The sequence below is a fragment of the Puma concolor genome, chromosome D4 (genome assembly GCF_028749965.1).
Source record: "Puma concolor isolate L17-30 chromosome D4, mPumCon1.1.hap2, whole genome shotgun sequence".
NCBI classification, from domain to species: Eukaryota; Metazoa; Chordata; class Mammalia; order Carnivora; family Felidae; genus Puma; species Puma concolor.
In genome coordinates this window covers 2792907-2814021 of record NC_141679.1, presented here as the reverse complement: position 1 = coordinate 2814021, position 21115 = coordinate 2792907, and the positions used below count along the sequence as shown (strand labels likewise).

At 53.5% G+C, this 21115-nt stretch overlaps 1 protein-coding gene and 1 long non-coding RNA gene across 2 annotated transcripts in view; one reads left to right on the top strand and one right to left on the bottom strand.

Annotated features, from left to right (window-relative positions):
- The window catches only part of NXNL2 (nucleoredoxin like 2), a 228213-nt gene that overhangs the window by 64377 nt on the left and 142721 nt on the right, over nt 1-21115 (bottom strand). The gene's annotated exons all lie outside the window — the stretch shown is intronic.
- LOC147574658 (uncharacterized) lies at nt 15494-20617 on the top strand. The gene is made up of 2 exons (XR_015243384.1): nt 15494-15963; nt 17334-20617. It is a non-coding gene; the product is annotated as an uncharacterized LOC147574658 (long non-coding RNA).

Genomic DNA, 21115 nt, shown 5'->3' with positions numbered 1-21115 from the left:
ATTCCTGAATAAAATCTGCTTTAACTGCTTCGGCTTCCGCTGGCTCTGCTTTTCTTTACCACTGTGACCTGGCATTGCCCGAGGGAAACCCAGGCTCTTCCCTGGACGTGCGTGCCCTGCGGCAGCGGCCCACTCGTTCTGTGGTCAGTGCATCGTGGGTTTGCCCGGGGCCTTGCCAGCGGTTATCATGTCAGTAGGAAAAGGAGCTGCGGGCTCCGTACGACAGACTCCAAGTGAGGTTTGACTTCAGCAGCCGCACTCCGCCTCCACCCCTGGCCACGCGTCCTCCCCCTCTCTCTTCCTGGCCTGCCAGGGACTAGACCCCACCCTGCGCTGGCTCATCTCAGCCACGGCACCACCACACAGGGTGGACCCCTTTCCCCCTCACCCCTGCCCGACGGTCCAGCGCGGAGTCTTGCTGACAGACTCCTGAAACCTGATCCAGCTCGGTCAGTCTCGGCCCCTCATTCCAACCACTGCCAGATCCCTCAACTGAGGGTCACCTTGCGATGACCTCCCAGGGCCCGCACTTTGTTCTCTCCGGAGCACCCGGATTACCATGACTTGCTGGCCGTGGCCCCCCACTCAGTGGTCACATGTGGAACGGGTACGGTCCCTCGCTTCCTCCCCAGCAGAAGCTGGCCCCGCCCCCTCCTGACCCTCGTTGCTTCTCTGCCGCCCCTGTTCCCGTCAAGCTTTGACCCCATCGGTGGGTGTGTTTGGAGACAGCTGAGCTCCTGCCACTGGCTCCCTCTTCTGCCCCTCTACTCCTGTGCTCATGGTTGCCTCCTGCCTGGTGTCTGGGGCTCCCCACAAAGTAACCTCTGCTCCCTGGTCTCCCGGGACAAAGCAGCCACACAGAGCTGCTGTACCCAACTGGACAGTGTGTACTGGTAGGACACGGGCTCAGGCACACGGAGCTGCCCCTAAGTGTAAGCTCAGAACCAGTGTTTGCACCGATGGGAGACTCCTCTGTGTCACCAATGTCCAGCCAGGGCATGACACCCAGCAACTGTCTGATGGCTGTTTGCTGGGGGGGGGGGGGGGGGGGGGGGGCGGCACAGTGCTGAGCTCGGCCCCTGGCCTGAGGAGTGCTGGGGAGAAGGCAACCTGAGCACACCTTGCTGTAACCTCCTTTTCCCTGGCACCCGTGACCCTGGGCAGAAGCCGATCTCTCTCATTTCTCCAGGATGGAGAGGAAGCCAAGGCCATGTGTTGCCTAAATGCCAACTCTGTGTTGGGCACCTTGTTTAGACAGGATCCACATCTGGTCCGGAAGGCAGACCATGAGATAACTGTGAGACAGTGTGGGAAGAGCTGAGGTCGGGCGTTCAGCAGGTGACAACGGTGAGGGGACCCTGGGCAGGTGGGCCACGGCAGACCTGTTCACCGGGACACGAAGCAGACGTTACTCCCAGGGGCGGCACATGGCTTGGAAAGGCTGGCGTCACTCAGCGGAAGATGGGACCGGGCAGATGTTGGCCTGGCCCTCAGCCCAGCAGGAGGGGCTCGTGGTCAGGGCTCACACTGCACCTGCCTGCTGGGTCCCTTCCAGCAGACGCATTCACGGGGTCAGGAGGCCACACCACCCGGGGCCTGCACTGCTCCTTCTAGATCACACTCGAGGGACCCTAAACCCTTGGGTGCAAACACCCAAGCCCACCTCCACTAGTCCTCTCCCCGAAGGCTGACCACCCCTCCAGTGTGCTCTCCTGCCCCTGGGGGTGACCCAGAGATTAGAGGGACCGGCTGGCAGGCCCACACGCCTGTGCACAAGCACCTGGGTCATGGGCTCCTTTGGGCTGGGACCAGGGCTTTAACACACTCAGACGTACGATGCGTGGACCATCCTCACTACCCACCCCACCCTGGCCCCAGCAGTCGTGAGCCACAAGATTTCATCTGAGCCCGCAAGCACCGGGGGTCTGGGTGAGCCACGGGAGGGCAGGTGTGCCTCCCCACACCCCGAGATGCCGTGCGGGCAGGTGATGGGTCAGTGGGCACGGGCCGGGGAGCCGTGCTAGAGGGACCCCCACGGCCGCAGACAACACGTGGCTCTGAGGGGGCCCTGGGCTCTGGTTACTTAGGTGGGCTGGGGCAGGTTCCTTCTCCCTCCAGTCTCGTTTCCCACGTCACAGGGTCGGTCACCCAGAGTCATCTGCGAATGCGAGCCCGTCTCCCTGCCATCACTAGGGAACACACATCCTGCTGCACTGGGAATCCCAGAAGCAGCCCTGGGCACACATCATGGCCTCAGGCTCCTCGCCTCACTGAAAGCAGGCGGCCTATTCGGGAAACGAACGTCCCCTCGAGCTTCGCCTTGGCCTGCTGGGTGGAAACGTGCAGTGTCCCCCACGCGGGACCCTCGGGGGCCGAGCGGGGACGTCTCTGGCCCACAGTGCGGTCACTAGCAGGTCCGGGCTCCTCCGGGGCCCAGCGAGGGCTCCCATGGCTCGGTTAGTGTTCTGCCTGGAGGGGCGACAGTATTTCATTTCGAAAGCCCATCCAGATGACACATTGTAATGGCTTTTGCAGAAGGTCAGTTGCCTTCTGAGAATCCGACGTCCGCCAATGAAGCGTTCAAGACTTCCTCGAAATATGGTGGGAATAACTGTCTTTGGATTTCCCCTAGGAATTCAGGGGTATTTTTTTCTCTTGTTAAATTAAAAAAAAAAAAAAAAAAAAAAAGAAATTGCAGCCTGTGCTGTTCTTGGAAAGGGAAGGGCCCCCAGATATTCTTGGTTGTCTGTTTCGATGCAGCAAGGACAGCCTCCTTCAGGCTCTTCTCAGGCCTGAGTGTGGGGGAGAGACCCCCGCGGGAAGGCCTGCAGGGGTCCGGCCTCCTGTCTACCCTGGAGCGTCTGAGGGCACCCATTGACTTAGCCACGGACTAAGTGGTTAAGGCAAACGGTCCTTCTGAGGAAACAAGACCAAAACATTTATTTAGTGCTTGCTGTGTGTTAAGCAACGGAAACTGACTTTCTGTGATTCATTTAATTGTCGTGCCCATGGGCCACTTGCCTGCTGGAGGCCCCACTTTCGTCTGCACGATGGGAAGTGCGAGAGAACCAAGCCCTTTAGTTTTTGTGAGAAAATAATGAGTCGCAGAAAAGTAAGCCTCCATATCCTGACATACAGCAAGCACTAAATAAATGTTCTGATTTTCCCGTGTGGAGGTCGGCTCAGGATCGCTGCGCTCAGGGGGCAGCTCTGTGGCCGGCACCCCCTTCTGGGGACCGACATGGGCTGTCAGGCTGTGTCCTGGGCCCTGGGGCCGCGGACACAGGGCAGTGATGAGGGGAGGGTTGAGCACGTGGGAAACCACTCCACCTATGACGGCAGGGCGTCCTCTGCCAGGTCCTGTGCTGGGGGTCTGCATTCGAAAGTACTGTTAGCACCTGTCCCGGCATCAGGTCTGGTTCTGGGTGCGAGGGACGCTGCAGTGCCCATGCGTGCACCCCTCCCACACTTGCTCCCGTGACGACGTTGAGAAGCAGGGGCAGCCACCTCCTTCATACAGGAAGGGCCAGGACAGAAGTCACCCACGGTGTCGGGTGGAGACGTGGCACCGGCTCTGGCCCCAAGGCCCGGGTCTGAGCACAGCCGTGATGACCGCAGGGCCCGTAACCCTGTGGAGGCTCTTCCTGAGCCAGGACGCCACGAGGACAACGAGACTGGTCAACACTATAGGCGTGCACGCCCCTATCGTGTGCATGCGGGTAACCTGATGGAGGACAAGGGCTCTGGGCGTGAAAAGCATGATGTCATTTGAATGGGCATCAGCCCCTGGGGGGACTTATTCTCTCCACCCCTCTATTCGTGAGAAAGAAAAGTGACATCAATTACTAGTGGCCACACAAGTCCTAGGAAGACTGGCCCTGAGCCAGTGCCCACGGGTCCACGATGTCAATTCCCACGGGGCTGTGGGTTTCAGTGAAGCCAACAGTACCCGCGGGGGCTACTTCCTTGGCCTGAATGAGCCCAGAATTCACAAAACAGATGTCGTGAGCTCCTGAGCAGAGGCAAGGTGGCCCCACGTCCACCACGGCTGGGACAGACTCATCCTGACGTCCCTCCAGGTCCTGCACGAGCTGGTGGCCATGGGCTGCCGGTGAACACTTCTGCACTTGGCTTAAGTAAAAGTTGCCAGGATCTGCATTTCATCAGGACTTAAAAAAACCCCAAAAACCTGACAGGAGGTCTAAAAGGAAATGGTTTTGCTGAGAAGTTTGAAATACTAAGGGAATTAAATACTTCATCTCGTTTTCCAAAAAAATTAGGCAGGCATGTCAGGTTTTCTGATGGCAGAGGTCTGTTCCTGAGGTTTCTTGTTTGTGACTGTGTCCCTGAGGCAAGGTGTTGGTGACAGCCTAGGATGACAAGTCACAGGCAGGCCCTGCTATCACTTGGGCGGGAGAAAGGGACAGGCCTTTCCTTTCTCCGTCTCTTCCCTGGATTTCTGGAGTTTTACATCTTCCTTCAAACCCCCACCTGGCCCTTCCCTTCCTGCTCAGCAGACACCCTGCGCTCCTACCCGACGAGGGGCCCATGGCAGATTAGGGTGGGGTCCCCCCATCATCAAATGATGTAAACCCACGTCACCTGCTGCAAGAATGATGCCTTTCACCATCACAGGCATCTTGTGCACTTTACAACCTGTACAACTGGACATGACCACCCGGCTTGCCTGCGTCTCAGCCAGAAATTCAGCGTGATGCTCATCAAGTGTGGTCTACCTCTGGAGAAGGTGCCCTTGCCCTTGATGGGCTGAGTCCTCTCCTCTCCCGCTTCCCTTCCTGTTTCTCTGAAACCATACATGTGTTGCCTCCCTTGCTCTACCCAGAGTACAGGCATTTGGGGACCTCAATCCCACTGTGGGGTGGCCCCGGCTCTCCTTCCTGCCACAGCGCACGTCACCGTCTACACCCACACCCCCAACACCCCTGCACCAGGACCCTCTTCCCACGGCACCTGGCCACACCCCTGCCCCCCCAGCTCTTCTGCCTCTGCCCTCCCTGCTGGGCATCACGTTCCTTGGGATCCCAGTCACCTGCGATGGCCCCAGGGTGGGCTGCCGGGGAGGGCGTGTGTCCTCACAGCACCCCGAGGCCAGTGCTGCTATCTACCAGAGCCAGAATCAGTGCAGCTCATACTGGCTGTTCCCGTCCAGGATCACCGACCACGACGCTGGAGTCCCAGCACTGCCCCTCCCTCAGGCCCTCAGGCAGCTTCCTCCAAAAGGAAACCTAGGGCACCGGCCTGCTGAGCTGGGGACCTCGGGGTGACCTCCAGGCCTGCCTGATGACCCCACACCTGTAGTGCCCCAGCCCATCCATCCTCCATGGAGGCTGGTCTCCCTGGCCCTGGACACCCCCGCCCGCCCGCCCCGGGGCCTCCCCAGGCCTCCTCCCTGTTCTGAGGACCTCAGGTTCTGGGTGTCAGGGTCGTAGCCCCAGTGACTGCTCTGAGCTCCCCTGTCCAGCCCTGCCTTCTCTGTGCGCGCCAGTCACAGCTAGGGCCGGCCCTGTCCCCTGTCCCCGGTGCCCCGCGGAGCCTGCAGCCACGAGGGGCTCAGGTGTGTGTGGGGCAGGTGAGTGAGCACGTGTGTTTTCACAGTTTTGCCCCCACACCCGTGCTTCTACTTTGCAACCCCAGGCCTGCTCCCGGCAGAAGCCCCTCACTCACAGACTTGCCAGCTCAGGGCATCTCGTCCTAGAAGGGGTTCCGAGGCAGGGGTTCCCCAGGACCGCCTGGGCCCCTCTGCCCCCCACACAGGGCCGCGCCCCCAGCACACCTCGAGGCGCGGGAACCTGTTATTTCCTTCTTAGGCTGCGGCACTCCCACCCCCCTTTTACAAACATACATTTTTTTCTGAAAAACCAACAGAAGCACCCGCAGCCCACATCAGCTGACCAATGCGTGTCCGGGCCTCTCTGCTCCTGCTGACTGCCTCACCGGACAGAGCCCTAGGAGGGGCCGGCTCTGCCCTGGGCATTCACCTGCCTCTTAGGAGGCCGGCGGGGTGAGCTGGGGGCCCGGTTCGGCTCACAGCCCCGCCTGCCCACCTTCCTGCTCCTGACAAAGCAGCTGTCTGTTCTGTTGTTAGGCTGTTTTGTAATTGCATGGTTTTCAGTACATACATGTTTGCAAGGTTTTCATCCCACCGCTCCTATTTTCAGAGAGCACGTCTTCCTGGGGACTCTGACCTTGTGCACAGGGGGAAGAGCCCCTAGAGCTGGCCCCACAGTGCTGTGATGATCCCTGTGGCCCCCCCTCACCTATGCTGCTCCCATCCCCCACTCCTGGGGTCTGGACAGGTGCGGGGGCACCATACCTGGTGACGGGCGTCTTGCTGGGATCTGGGGGTCTGGGTCCCCGTGGCCCTCGCTGCCCCCAGAGGCCACCCTGCCATCCGCACACTCAGGACAGGGTAGGGAAGAACAGACAGTGTCGTAGGCCTGGCACAGCCCCTGGTCTGCGAGGTTGCTCAGGGCACAGTGACAGCTTAGGAGAGGTGGCCAGTGGGAGTCCCCACGTGCAGACAGCTAATGACTGCAGTTGGTGGCAGTCTCCTCAGAATGCCGTCCACAGGGGTGGGTTGTCCAAGGGCCTGGCAGACAGACCCTTCCAGGATCCCTTCCAGGACTGAGTGCAGGAATCGAGCTCTGGGGGGCCACGGGCCAAGTCAAACGAGACAGACTCAGGACAACGCGCGGGGCAGACGACGCGGGTCTGGGAGGCCCCTCTCCACTAGCTCCCATGGCCTCTGGCCCTCAGAGGGCATCTGGGCACCTCCTAGTCATGCAGCCATGGTGCTGACCATTTCCCGGGAGCTAAGACAAGGCTAGCAAAACCGCGAGTTCTTATGAGACAAAAAAAAGCACAAAGAGATAAGCGACAGATAACAGACCAGGCAGGGGCACAGGGTCGTGCCCTCAGAGGGGTCTGCTTTAATGTTCTGCTGCTACCATCATGACATTCTTACTAATTTTGAACAAGAGGCCCCATTCCCTCCCTCTGTACTGGGTCCTAACGAGCAGCGTAGGGGAAGTGGGTCTCTAAGTCCAGCCAATGGGCTTGGAGCCTTCCTGAGTGCAGGCACACGGGCCGAGGGCATCATTGCAGGTCCCTGGCATCTGAATGCTCTCACTTCTTAATTTTCCCTCATTTGTTCCTGACCTGCCCGGCTCTCCTTTTAACCCGGGGAGAGCACCCTGCACATGACTCCGGAACGTAAGGAGAGCCTCCGGGTGTTTGAGACGCAGCCTTGACTGGGAAGTGCTTTCTCAGCCATCACTGCGAAGGGAGGAAGAATCCCTCACTGATAAGATCTTTCCCTAAAGCCCTTCACCAAGTAGTCTCTGTTTTAACTGGGGGCCCAAAGCTTTGAAAGTGGATGTGGATTTCAAGAGATAAAAAATGCAGGGCATTATCTGGTGACCTAATGACTATATTCTTATAAAAGAGGGTCAGCTTTTAGATTTGGATGAAAAATAGAGTAAACGGACTGCATGGCAGAGAATGGAGCGTATTAGTATGGAAATGTCATACCGGGAACTCCAGGCAATGGCTTGTCCAGGGGGACCCGCGGGCCAGCTCCCGTCCAGACATGCTGAGGGACGCCAGACCCTGAGAATAGGTGGGGAGGGGTCAGCACGAGTCTGAGGTTGCAGAAGGGATGGAGGTGGAAGGTAGAAGGGGGTGGGGTCAGGAGGAAGTAGGTGGTGACGGTCTGGGACTCTGAAGGGCCCCCAGGCCCAACTGGAAATGGTTGGAAGGTGTGTGCTGGGCCTGGAGTATGTCCTGAAAGCTGGGGATCGAGCGTGGCCAGAGCTGCGGGGGGGGGGAGAAGGGAGGCCAAGTTAACAAAAGAAAGCGTTGCAAGTCTGAGCCGGCATCAGCATATGGACGGAGCTGTGCGGGGCTGGTGCTCACCAGGGCCTCTTGGACACGTCTGTCCTGCCCAGAAGGAGGGGAAAGTGCATTTCCCAAGCTCAAGCCTTGGCCAGAGCCTCTAATTTTCCTTCCATGAGTGTGTGCTGATGCATCCTGAGAGGCAGGAGGTGGGTCATAAATAAAACACAGCCCTCGCGGTAATCAGCGGCAGCTGCTGCTGGGACCAGGCCTGACAGGCAAACTGCATCACGATGCCACATTCCTGGGACCGGCACTTTCTGCTGCCGGCATGCGGGGGCGCGGGGCGGGGGCAGTCTATTATTAGGACCGGCCCAAGACGTGAGTTTGCAGAATTCATTGCTCTGAATTAAAACCACATTTGCACGAACGAACGATGGGGGTGCATTCAGACTTCCTCCAAGCTTGCAGGAGGAGGGCTCTGGGCCGCCATGTTCAAATTCCTTCAGCATGTAGACCGTTTTCTCTAGTTTTCATCTAAATCTGAAAGCTGACCTTCTTTTATAAGAATACAGTCATTACGTCACCAGATAACGCCCCAGAGCAGAGACCGTTTAAACAGAACAACTTCCTGTTGAATTCGTCTACCGGCGGACACTTGGGTGACTTCCGTTCCTTGGCTACTATAGAGAAAGCTCCAGTGAGTAGAGAGGGGAGCATATCTCTTTTCAAATTTATGTTTTCATTTTCTTTGGGTAATTACCCAATAGTAGAATGACTGGATCATATGATATTCCTAGTTTTAATTTTTTGAGGAAACTCCAAAGGCAGTACGGATGATAGCTACCCTTGTGGTGAGCACAGCATACTGTGTAAACCCGTGGAGTCATGATGCTGTGCACCTGACACGAATGTAGCATTGTGTGTTGGCTACACTTCAATTAAACATATATAAAGAGAGGGGTGCTTGGGTGGCTTCAGTCGGTTAAGTGTCTGACTCATGATTTCAGCTCACGTCGTGATCTCACAGTTCGTAAGATCAAACCCCATTTTGGGATCCTGCCTCTCCCTCTCTCTCTGCCCTCCTCCACTCACACACTCTCTCTGTCTCTTTCTCTCAAAAATAAACATTAGATAGATAGATAGATAGATAGATAGATAGATAGATAGATAGATAGAAAGAAAGAACAGTTGAGGCACCTAGAAAACATGGGTGCTCTGACCATGATCAGTGTCCTGGGGATGCACTTGGCTCAGCGTTGGGTTCTCTGATCATTTTCTAGAGGTTTACACACTCCCTTTGTTTTTCTTGATAAAGAAAATTATAAATCTCACGGATGCATCTAATGCATCCTGCCCCTTTTATATGCTCCTCCTGCCCCTTTTATTATTATTGTGCACATGTGGTGGTGGGTGGGGGGTAACATTTAACATAAGATCTAATCACCCAGGAAATTTTAAGTATACAAGGCAGCACTGTTAGCTACAGCACTATGCTGTATGGTAGATCTCCAGAACTTCTTCATTGTGTATAACTGAAACTTTGCACTGTTTGACCATCACCCTTACATTTCTGCTCCCTCCAGACCTTGGTGACCACCCTTCCAATCTCTGCTTCTATGAGTTTGACTATTCTAGATCCACATTTGTCATTACATGCCTGCCTTATTTCACTTAGTATATGAACTCCAGGTCCATCCATGTGGTCCCAATTGAAAGAATTTCCTTCTTTTTTATAGCTGAGTAGTAGTCCAGTGTGTGTGTGTGTGTGTGTGCACGCATATGTGTGAGCACATACCAATCTTTATCCATTCATCCATGGACAGACATTCCAGTCATTTTCATATCCTGGCTATTGTGAATAATACTGCAATGAACATGGGATTTCAGATACCTCTTCAAGATCCTCACTTACATTTTTTTGTATAAAAACCCAGATATGGGATTGCTGAATCATATGGTAGTTATATTCAAAAAAAAATTTTTTTAATGTTTATTTTTGAGACACAGAGTGAGACAGAGCATGAGTGGGGGAGGGCCAGAGAGAGGGAGACACAGAATCGGAAACAAGCTTCAGGCTCTGAGCTGTCAGCACGGAGCCCAACACGGGGCTCAAACCACGAACTGCGAGAACATGACCTGAGCCGAAGTCAGATGCCCAACCGACTGAGCCACCCAAGTGCTCCTATGGTGGTTCTATTTTTAATGAGTTGAGGAAACTCCATATTCTTTTCCATGGTGGCTGCACCAGTTTGCATTCCCACCAACAGTGCATGAGGGTTCCCACTCCTCCAAGTCCCGCCAAACTTATCTCTTGTTTTTTAAATTACAGTCATCCTTACTGTCAACTTAACTAACACACAGCGTATACACGGTGCTCTTGGCTTCGGGAGTAGATTCCCATGAGTCATCGCTTACATACAACACCCAGTGCTCATCCCAACAAGCGCCCTCCTCAATGCCCATCACCCACTTTTCCCTCCCCACCCTAGTCCCCCACCCCCATATTAAAAAAATTATCTAGGTCAGAATGAAGAACTGGGAGACACTGTTGCCTATTTTTGGCATTTTCTATAATTCAAACCCAACACTGGGTTGAGAGGGGGATAGTGGTTTTTACTGAGGTGGACCATTAACATCAAGTTTTTAGGATGATTATTAAAAGGTTTGTATTAAAACAACAATAATAATAGTCATCCTAAGAGGTGTGATGTAACATCTCATTGTGACTTTGATTTGCATTTCCCTGACGATGAGTGATGTTGAGCACGTTTTAATGTACTTATCAGCCATCCGCATGTCTTCTTGGGAGAGATGTCCATTCAGATCCTCTGCCAATTTTTTAATGGGATTATGTGCTTTTTTGCTATTGAGTTGTAGAAATCCTTATATATTTTTATATTAACTCCCTAGTAGATACATGGTTTTGACTGCCTTCCCCTGCTGTGTGCTCCCTTCTCGTGTTTTGATGGCTTCCTGTGCTGTGCAGAGGCCTCTGATTTCATGGAGTCTCCCCCGCTTCACTTCTTTCTGTTGCCTGTGCTTTTTGGTGTCAAATCTAAAAAAAATCATTGCTAAGACCAATGTCAAGGAGATTTCCCCCCACGTCTTCTTCTGGGAGATTTTTGGTTTCAGGTCTTCCATTTAAGTCTTTAATCCATTTTGAGTTAATTTTCACATATGTGTAAGCTAAGAGTCCAACTTTATTCTTCCCCATGTGGCCGTCCAGTTTTCCCAGCACCGCTCTTGAAGAGACTGCCCTTCACCTTGTGCCTTTTTTGGATTCTTGTCATAGATCAGTTGACTGTGTGTCGGTTTATTTCTGGGATTTCTATTCTATTTTACCGACCTATGTGTCTGTTTATATGCTAAACATGCTTTTTTGATTAGTGTAGCTTTACAATATGGTTGGAACTCAAGAAATATGATGCCTACAGCCTTGTTCCTCTTTCCCAAGATTGCTTTGGCTATTTGGGGGATTTTTATGGTTCCATAAAAATTTTAGGATTGTTTGTTCTGTCTGTGAAGAATGCCATTGGTATTTTCATATGGGTTGCATCAAATCTACAGATCACTTGTGGTGGTTTTGACATTTTAACAATATTAATCCTTCCAACCCATGATCATGGGATATCTTTCCACTGCTTTGTGTTTTCCTTAATTTTTTCATTAATGCCTTATTGATTTCAGTGTACACATCTTTGGTCTTCATCCCATGAAGCCCCTGGTATATAGATGGCCAACAGATGCACTCACTCTACAGGGGGCCGGGAGAGCTTAGGGAAGACTTGGACCCCCAAGTGTACGCAGGGGACCCGGGCTCTGCTTATCCGGCACTGAGAACACTCATCCGGGGACCTCAGAGTGACGTGCTGTGAGTGGTGCTCCCTACAACCCTCCATGCCAGCTGTGTCTTCGCGGTGAGCCTCCATCACACATTTGCATGTTCTCCAGCGACATGTGAAACCACGTGGGTCTGGACACTAGCTTTTTCTGGACATTTGTGGCAAGACACCAAATGAGAGCAGTATCCTGCTGGAGCCATGGGCTTCCACTTCCTCAAGATGAGGTCCCCAAAGGCCCTTAAAAAGACTCCAGTTCAGTGATTTTCACATGTTCAAAGCAGCTGAATACTTTTCTCAAATACAGTTTTATACTGAAGCCAATATATGAAACTCATACAGGAATAGCTTCTCCAGTAGGTGAGGAGACTTCTCCAGTAGGTGAGGAGACTCTGGAACCAAGAGCAGCCCAGGTTCCAGGATGCTCTTGGCCTTGCCACTACGGCACCTGGCTGGAAAGCCTACTTGTCCTCAAGTAGGAAAACTCACTGTGCCACCTCAGGCTGCTTGTGGACAGAGGACACGGAGGCCCAGAGAAGCTGGTCACTCTACGCACCTCCAGAGGAAGGGCTGAGCTCGCACCTGGCATCACTCTGTGGGTACGGTCCCCAGGCCAGCGCTCCCCTCCCACCTGGGTCTCTGTCTCCGTGTCCTCTTGCGGGGGGAGGGAAGAGTTCCGGTCACCTCTTGAATGGAGGAAAAGAGAATCGGGGACAAAGAATCTTGGGTCAAGTATCTGCTTGTGTAACAAGTCATTCCACCATTGAGTGTTATTTCTCATAACTCTGTGGCTTGACCACAGATTTTCTGCTGGTCTCACTCTGGGTGACTCATGCATTCAGCTGGAGACAATACTGCCATTTCTCTGGCCTTCTCCAAGAGAAGGGGCATGGGGCCTGGGCAGGTTTTGGGTTTCCTCAGGGCATCTAACCAAATGGCCAATAACGTCCCAACCAATCTATCCAGCTACATGTAAAGTGCATTCTACAGCCACTCACTTATTAATTCAACAAACATTTGTTAGAGAGCCAGGAACTGGATGGAGACTGGCTGGCTGGACACATTCCGGATCAGTCCCAGCTCCCATGAGGGAAACAGAGAGAAGCCAATTATCCCCAGTATCCTGGACGTACTTGGGAAGCACAGAAGAGGAGCCCTGGATGCTGCCTGGGCAGGTCAGGGAGCTTTTCATTAGACGGTATGTCCGTGTTGAGTCTTGAAAGTTGTGCATGCTGTTGTCAGAGAGACACCACAGGGGAACATGCACGGGGACACGGCATCGAGGGGAAGGCACTGACAGGTACAGAGTTCCTCTCTTTTGGGAGCCACCAAGGACCTTTCTACCCAAAACACATTCTTTTCTTTAGGAGAGGTTGCCACCCAAGGAAAAGAGTCACGTTTCCTGACAAAGGGGAGAGAAAACTGATTGAACCCAAGTCTGAAGCAGAGGGTTCCACCCCAAAGCCAAAATCCAATGTCTTTGTGTATGTGTGTGCGTGTGTGTGTTTGTGTGTGGTGGTGGGGGGTGATGATGGGGAGGTGCCACGGAGGGACTGGATTATTACCAAACTGTGGCTTGAGGTTATTCATTAGGGACTTATTTCACCCAAAAAATGTGAAATACTTAAGACAGCAGTCCCAGTGTGCCACAGTGATTCCAGGATATCTCAGCGTCCCAGTCTATTGCTGACTTCATCATCTGCCTGCCATCTTTGGAACCTACTCTCAGAGTCCCCTCATCATTGGCCATGGCCCCCACCCTCACGGCCCCCCCACCCTTGGCCATGGCCCCCACCCTGAGGGTCCCCCCATCCTTGGCCATGACCCCCACCCTCAGGGTCCCCCTATCCTTGGTCATGGCCCCCACCCTCATGGTCCCCCCATCCTTGACCATGGCCCCCATCCTGAGGGTCCCCCCATCCTTGGCCATGACCCCCACCCTCAGGGTCCCCTCATCCTTGGCCATGGCCCCCACCCTCATGGTCCCCCCATCCTTGGCCATGGCCCCCACCCTGAGGGTCCCCCTAACCTTGGTCATGGCCCCCACCCTCACGGCCCCCCCATCCTTGGCCATGACCCCCACCCTGAGGGTCCCCCCATCCTTGGTCATGGCCCCCACCCTCACGGTCCCCCCATCCTTGGTCATGGCCCCCACCCTCAGGGTCCCCCCATTCTTGGCCATGGCCCCCACCCTCAGGGTCCCCTCATCCTTGGCCATGACCTCCACCCTCATGTTTTTCTCATCATCTCAAATGACTGCTGCACCTCTGATCATCGTATCTGCATTCCACAGTCAAAAACGGGGGTAGTAAAGGAAAGAGATGGGATGAAACAACAAGTCCATTTCTTTACAAGACCTTCCTGGAAGCCTGCCCACTGTGTCCGTATACCTCTCCTTGTCCACACCTGGGTTGCTCCACCACTCCTGGCTGAAATGCGGGAGGGAAAGTGTCATTTTGTGGCCTGGAAGCCGACACCCAGGATAAAATCAGAGTCCTGTTAAGGGAGAAAGGAACCGCGGGGGCTGCACAGGCAATCAGCCATTTCTCCAGTGGACGCACCGGGAGATGTAGAGGGGAGGCTGAGGAGTCCACCCAAAGAGGATGCAGGAGCACTGTGAGAGCACGCCTTCTTCTGCTCGTCTTTGCTGGGAGGCCACGCGCACGGAAGAGGCGTGCACAGGCAGCCAGCAGCTGCCCTCAGGTGCCTTTTGCAAGCGAATTCCTTTTTCTTTTCTTTTTAAAAAAATTTTAAAATGCTTTTGTTTTCTTTTTGAGAGACAGAGCATGAGAGGGGGAGGGGCAGAGAGAGAGGGAGACACAGCATCCAAAGCAGCTCCAGGCTCTGAGCTGTCAGCACAGAGCCCGACGCGGGGCTCAAACTCATGAACTGCAAGATCATGACCTGAGCTGAAGTCGGACGCTTCACCGACTCAGCCCCCCAGGCGCCCCTCGATTCCTTTTTCTAATGGGTAGAAAGGGTGGGCCACAGAAAGTTGCTGTGGTTTTCACTTGGGTTTCACGGAGGGGTGGTGTAGACGGGCACAGAGGACCCACTGTTCCTGTCCAGCTGGCCAGTGGCTGCCCTCACAGAGTACATGGGGGAGCCAGGAGTGGAAAAACCCCTGTGTCGTGCTTGTGTTTCACCGATATGCTCCGGTTAATTAAAGTGACAGAGACGATTTATCAAGATCTGTAAAATCCACCCTCTCTCTCCAAGTCCATGACATGGCCGCAAGTGACGACACCAAGGCCAGCTTTTTGGCATTGGATCTGCTGCCTTTTGGTGTCACTCCCAAGTCAACATCCTCTCAGATGTCTTTTGGAAGTTTGCTTGCTTGAATGTTGGCGGTGTTTGGAAACTGGGTAATAAAATGCAAAGTGCAGCGGCTGTTCTAACAAAGGGAAAAAATGTGATTGAGGGGGGCTGGGGGACTTCATCTGGGCTCCGTCCCTGGCAGTTCATACAAGTTTATGATTGCTGTGGGCTTAGATGATGTGTGGAAAGAAGCTGACAGGCCTGGCTGGTGCACATTTGAACTTTATCCTCTTAAATCCTGCCTTTCTGAAATGGGGCGAGTGAAGCAGAAACCCCCTCCAGGAGGACTGAGTGCAGTTGTTTTGGGGCTGTGGGGGGGCCAGCGGGTCGTGTCCCTGAGGGCAGGAGCGCCCACACCAGCCGGTTCCGATCCCAGCACGGCTCCCTGCCTTGCTCCCCTTCCTGAAGGGGCACGTCCAGGGTGCACCGGGGTCAGCTGTCCCCTCCACAAGCTGGCCTGCTTGTGGGGCTACCGCCAACCTAACGGCTCTCCGGGGACAGGCTCGCTGATGCAAGATTTGCCTCCTCTGTCCTTATTCTTCCAAGAATAATAAACAAGTCCGTACCCAGACTCCGAGCTGATGTGTATCTCCTGGGCCGAAGAAACATGGAAAGAACAAACAACATCTTCCCACTCACTTGAGACATTCTGCTGTTTGGAGCCTTAAGACACAAGATGTAGGACCGTGAGCCTCCCAGGAAGTAGGGTTGGAACTTGGAATCTGCATGAGGACCTGGTCTCTGCATCCGTGTTTCAGTAGAGTATTAACAGAAAACTGGAGATGAGGTGAGGCCAGCAGCTCAGGAGTTGACCTCCACTGGAGAGGAGGGCACATGCCAGCCACGCAGGGCCACGTGGAGGAGCACCAGGGCCGGTCAGGCCACAGAGGGAGTGAGCAGATGCATGACCAGAACCATACTGTGGTTTCCACAGGAAGGAACCCAGCAGGTAGCGGAAGCAGGCTTGGATCGCAAGTCTGAGCAACATCAGTGGGCTCTGGGCTATCCTAGACATCTGGTGCCTGGCCCTGGGGTGACAAGGTCGGGGGGGTACTGGCCCAGACCGTGAGGGCTGAAAGAGGAAGTGGTGGTTGTGGGCTCTGGGTGTTGGTTTGTATTTGAAAAGTGTGCTCCTGGGACAGCCGACGCTCGGTACGCCTGGCCGGCTCCGGATGGGGCAGCGCCTCCAGGGCCAGGACGGCCCCAGCTGCCCCAGCGTCAGACACAGGAAAGAGATGTGGTTGATGCTGTACCACCCAGGGCTGGTTAGGTGGGAAGGTGCCTGTAGAGCCACATCCTAGAGCAGGCGGGAAGACTGTCAGGGCACCTGCATGCCCGGCAGATGGATGACTGCCCAGAGGAGGGATGACTGCCCCGCAGAGGGATGACCGCCCAGAGGAGCGATGACTGCCTCGCGGAGGGATGACCACCCAGAGGAGGGATGACTGCCTGGCACAGGGATGACTGCCTCGCAGAGGGATGACCATCTGGTGCAGGGATGACCACCCAGTACAGGGATGACTGCCCAGTGCAGGGATGACCGTCCAGTACAGGGATGACCGTCCGGTGCAGGGATGACCGTCCAGTACAGGGATGACCGTCCGGTACAAGGATGACCGTCCAGTGCAGGGGTGTCCACCCAATACAGGGATGACCACCCAGTACAGGGATGACTGCCCGGCACAGGAATGACCTTCTGGTACAGGGATGACCACCCAGTAGAGGGATGACTGCTCGGTGCAAGGATGACCTTCTGGTGTAGGGATGACCACCCAGTACAGGGATGACTGCCTGGCACAGGGATGACTACCCAGTACAGGGATGACTGCCCAGCACAGGGATGACCGTCTTGTACAGGGATGACCGCCCAGTGCAGGGATGACCGCCTGGTACAGGGATGACTGCCCAGCACAGGGATGACCACCCAGCACAGGGATGACTGCCCGGCATAGGGATGACCTTCTGGTACAGAGATGACTACCCAGTACAGGGATGACTGCCCAGCACAGGGATGACCGTCTTGTACAGGGATGACCACCCAGTGCAGGGATGACCGCCCGGTGCAGGGATGACCGCCCAGCACAGGGATGACCGCCCAGCACAGGGATGACTGCCCAGAGCAGGTATGACTGCTGGCAGATGGATGATGCTCTCGGGGTTGCTTCTCCTGCAGCACAAGCCTTGCGGGCTGGGAGGAGGCATGGGCTTCTGCACGGCAATGCCAGTGGCAGCAGCACGTGGGACTGCAGGGGGGAGAGGGGCACACAGTTTCCTGATAGAAGGTGTGATGATGCCACCTTCTTACTTTCTCAATCACAGAGAAGAATTCGCTTCCTGGAGACAGTATGTGGTTACGGAGCAAACGAGAGGCACTCGGGGTGGAAGAAGTCGACCCCAAGCGTCTGTATCTGGAGCCTTCCATGCAGTCACACCCTTGAGTCCTCGCTTATGGTCTCCCCGCTACACTCAGAAGACCAAGGTCAGAGAGCATCTGCCCCAGACTCCCCCTGACCCCTTGTGACCTGAAGCAGAAATACAGACACTGGGGGCAGACAGGTGGGGGGCGCAGGGCCCCCGGCCCACAGACGGGCATTTTCTCCCTCCACGGCCTGTGCCCTGCGGCCTTGTGCCTGCCTGGCTCCCCGGAGACTGGCCTTGGGCAGTGCTCAGCAGTCCCAGGAGGTGACCGCTGCCCTGGAACCTCCTTGTGCCCACGGCAGGTCTGAGTGCACGAGGCCAGGAGGGGTCAGCCCGCTATGTGACGTGGAGGCTCAGAGGGCCAGAGACTTTGATCACGTGAGATCACAGCTCCAGCTTCTTAACACCAAGTCACGAACAACTGTTGTGATGACCTCCTTGCAGCCACGGGAGCAGAGGACTCTGGTCAAAAGAGCTGCACCCAAGGTCAGGACCAGCAAGCCCACTGCGTCCTACAGCTACAGCACAAAGGGAACCTATTGGCTTCGGAACTCAAGGACCCAAAGGGAGGGCTGGCTTCGGGCAACAGCTGAGCAGGTGCTCAAATGCAGGGAGCTGTGTGGGGAGGCTGGAGGGCACATGTACTGTCTTCCTGCTGAGCCCCAAAGCTCTAATCCCACCTTCCTACTTACTGGGTCAGGACTGTTCCTCAAGTTCAACATTTGATCCCCGGGATCTGTGACATAAGGAGTTCATCCAAGAGAGCTCAGTGGCACTGGGTGGACGCTGAGTGCATGGGGCCACTGACCTCTGGAGCCTGGACCACAAAGCGGGTGTATGCTCCTGCACCCTGCACGGCACACCCTTCCTCCCTGTGCACACATGAAGTCAGCTTCTCCCCTGCCCTCTGGTGATGACTCTGGCTCCCCAAGAAAACAACCTGTGGTGTGCTGGGGCCACACTCTGCACAACAGAGCTGCCCGCAAGAAAAGGTGAGCTTGCTAGAGAAGGTTCCGGAAATGATCTGATGAGGGGCCGTCTTTTCAAAGCATATTCTCTTGCCACAAAATAAATAAATAAATAAATAAATAAATAAATAAATAAATAAATAAAAGAGATGAAGTAAAACATGGTCCACCCCTCTCCCCCGAGCTTGGTGTCCCCAGGGGAGGATTTTTGAGAAAGAACCTGTGCTCTGCGGCTGCCCCTCTGGACAGCTCTGCTCTTTCTGTGCCGGGTACAAGGCTTCTCTCATGGACACACAAGCCCCACGTGGTCAGCCGGGCCTTGCCCTGCGCAAGAGGAAGTGAGAAGAAATCTAGCATCCCTCCCCTCTCAACTCAGCCTTCCTTCAAACAGAAAAATCGGAAACGGACTCTAAGTAAAGGCTTCTACAGGCTGATCGCTATTTTAAAAATACCAAGTAGGCACGTCGTAAAGGAGTCACGGGTCCAAGAACAAGGAGGAAGAGTGAGCGTGCCTCTGTTTCTGGGAGGTCGTCCAGCACAGCCCCACGGTCCCCACGAGGAAACCAGACACAGTTAAGTGTTCACGTTCTCAAAGGGCTTACTCACCGTCGGAACAGAGCCTGTCATCCGCCACCCGGTTACTGGTGGTTCTTCCCCAAAACGCTCTCTAACTGTGGAAGGGAAGACGGCATGTAAGCTGATCTGACACCAGATTCACGTTCTCAAGATAAGGTCACTGACTCTCCTGACAGTTTACAGGACCCGGCCAATCACCTCCAAGACCACTCTGTGACCGCTGCCAGCCCCACCTCCCAGTCACTGAAGAGCATCGGCCCTGCCCTGTCACCCGTCACCCGGCTCCCATGGAACGTGGTCCCCTTATGTCAGCTAAATAGGGGACTTCACTCGTCCTGCTGCCCCTTAGCTGATGGGAATTGGTATAAATTTCTAGTATTATATGAGTATCCCTGGAAACAGCAAACCTGTATGAAAACAAAATTATAACCACATTTCACCCTTTTATCCCAGGACAAACTATCTCAATTACTGTCACTTTTCTTTTTTTTTTTTTAATTTTAAAAAAATATTTGTTTATTTTTGAGAGAGAGATAGATACAGAGTGCGAGTGGGGTAGGGGCAGAGAGAGGGAGACACAGAATCCAAAGCAGGTTCCTGGCTCCCAGCTGTCAGCGCAGAGCCCAATAGGGGGCTTGAACCCACAAAGCGTGAGATCATGACCTGAGTCAAAGTTGGATGCTTACCCGACTGAGCCACCCAGGCACCCCTCACCTATTGTCAGTTTTCCTTAGGTATATGTGATTCTGCTGAATATACTTTCTAATTTCCATTTTTAAAAAATTCAGAGCAGTTTATTATCACAGCGTAACCTAAACCATAACACGGGTATTTTTTTGTTTAAAAGACACATTTTTTTCCAAATAAAAGTACATGGAATCAATGGGCAACACCCACCATAGCCACTAGTCACACACAGCTACTTAAATTAAACAAGAAGTAAAATTAAAGATTCATTTCCTCGGTTGTTCATAGCCACATGTCACTCGTGGCCATGGCCAGCATGGGCACAGAACCATTCCCTTCACAGAAAGTTCTAGAGGGTGGCGCTGAGGAGGGACCAGCCCAGAGCTCAAGTTCCAGTCCAGACCTTTCTCCACCCTGAAAGGTCATCACTCCTTATGACTGGTATATATCCTTCTCTTTCACGTGGCTTTGTGGCTTTTCCTATGGTTTTACGTGTAAATAGAGGCACATCTATGTATACACACATTGCTTGGTGACTTGTCTTTTTTCTTTGTTTCTTTCTTTTTTTTTGAGTCTAGCTGACACACGATGTTACGTCAGTTTCAGGTGCACAGCCTAGTGATGCCACCACTCTGCTCACCACAAGTGTAGCTGCCGTCCGTCACTGACAAAATGTCCCGGACGTCGTGCAATACAAATAAATACAGATGTGCTTAATTCTTATTTCATGGTGAATAATATCGTTCTTAGGGAATCTTATTAATGTTTTAACCATGTTTCTCCTGCTGGACGTTTGGGTGGTTTTAGAAGTAACCACTCAGCCTGTTGATATAGATCCTTCTGGTTCTTTATCTGGGTTTTATCTTTTTTCTATCTACTTTGACATAATCTGTGACATGTGATTTCTCTTTTACTGTGGAAGTAACAATAAAGCTTGGAGATTATTTTACGTTATTTATGTTCTCCTAAATCTTAATACTTGCCTAATTTTGATTTTACATTTAGCTCTCAAATCCAACTAAAATTTCTTTATTTTTTTAAAATGTTTATTTATTTTTGAGAAAGAGAGAGAGAGCATGTGCGAGCATGAGTGGGGGAGGGGGAGAGAGAAGAAGACATAGAATCTGAAGCAGGCTCCAGGCTCTGAGCTGTTAGCACAGAGCCAGATGTGGGGTTCTAACTCATGGACCGCAAGATCACGACCTGAGAGGAAGTCGGACGCTTAACCGACTGAGCCACCCAGGTGCCCCTCAATATTCCTTTTTAAAACTGCTGTTCCTTGTTCATACATCCCCCCTTTTAGATTTTTAGATGAATTCTAGGCTTGGACTGTCGACTTCCTTTCAAAATTTTTTGTGGGGATTTTGCTCTAATTTTCTTTTTTTATTATTTGAATTCCAGTGTAGTTAGCATACAGTGCAATATCAGTTCCAGGTGTGTAATACAGCAGTT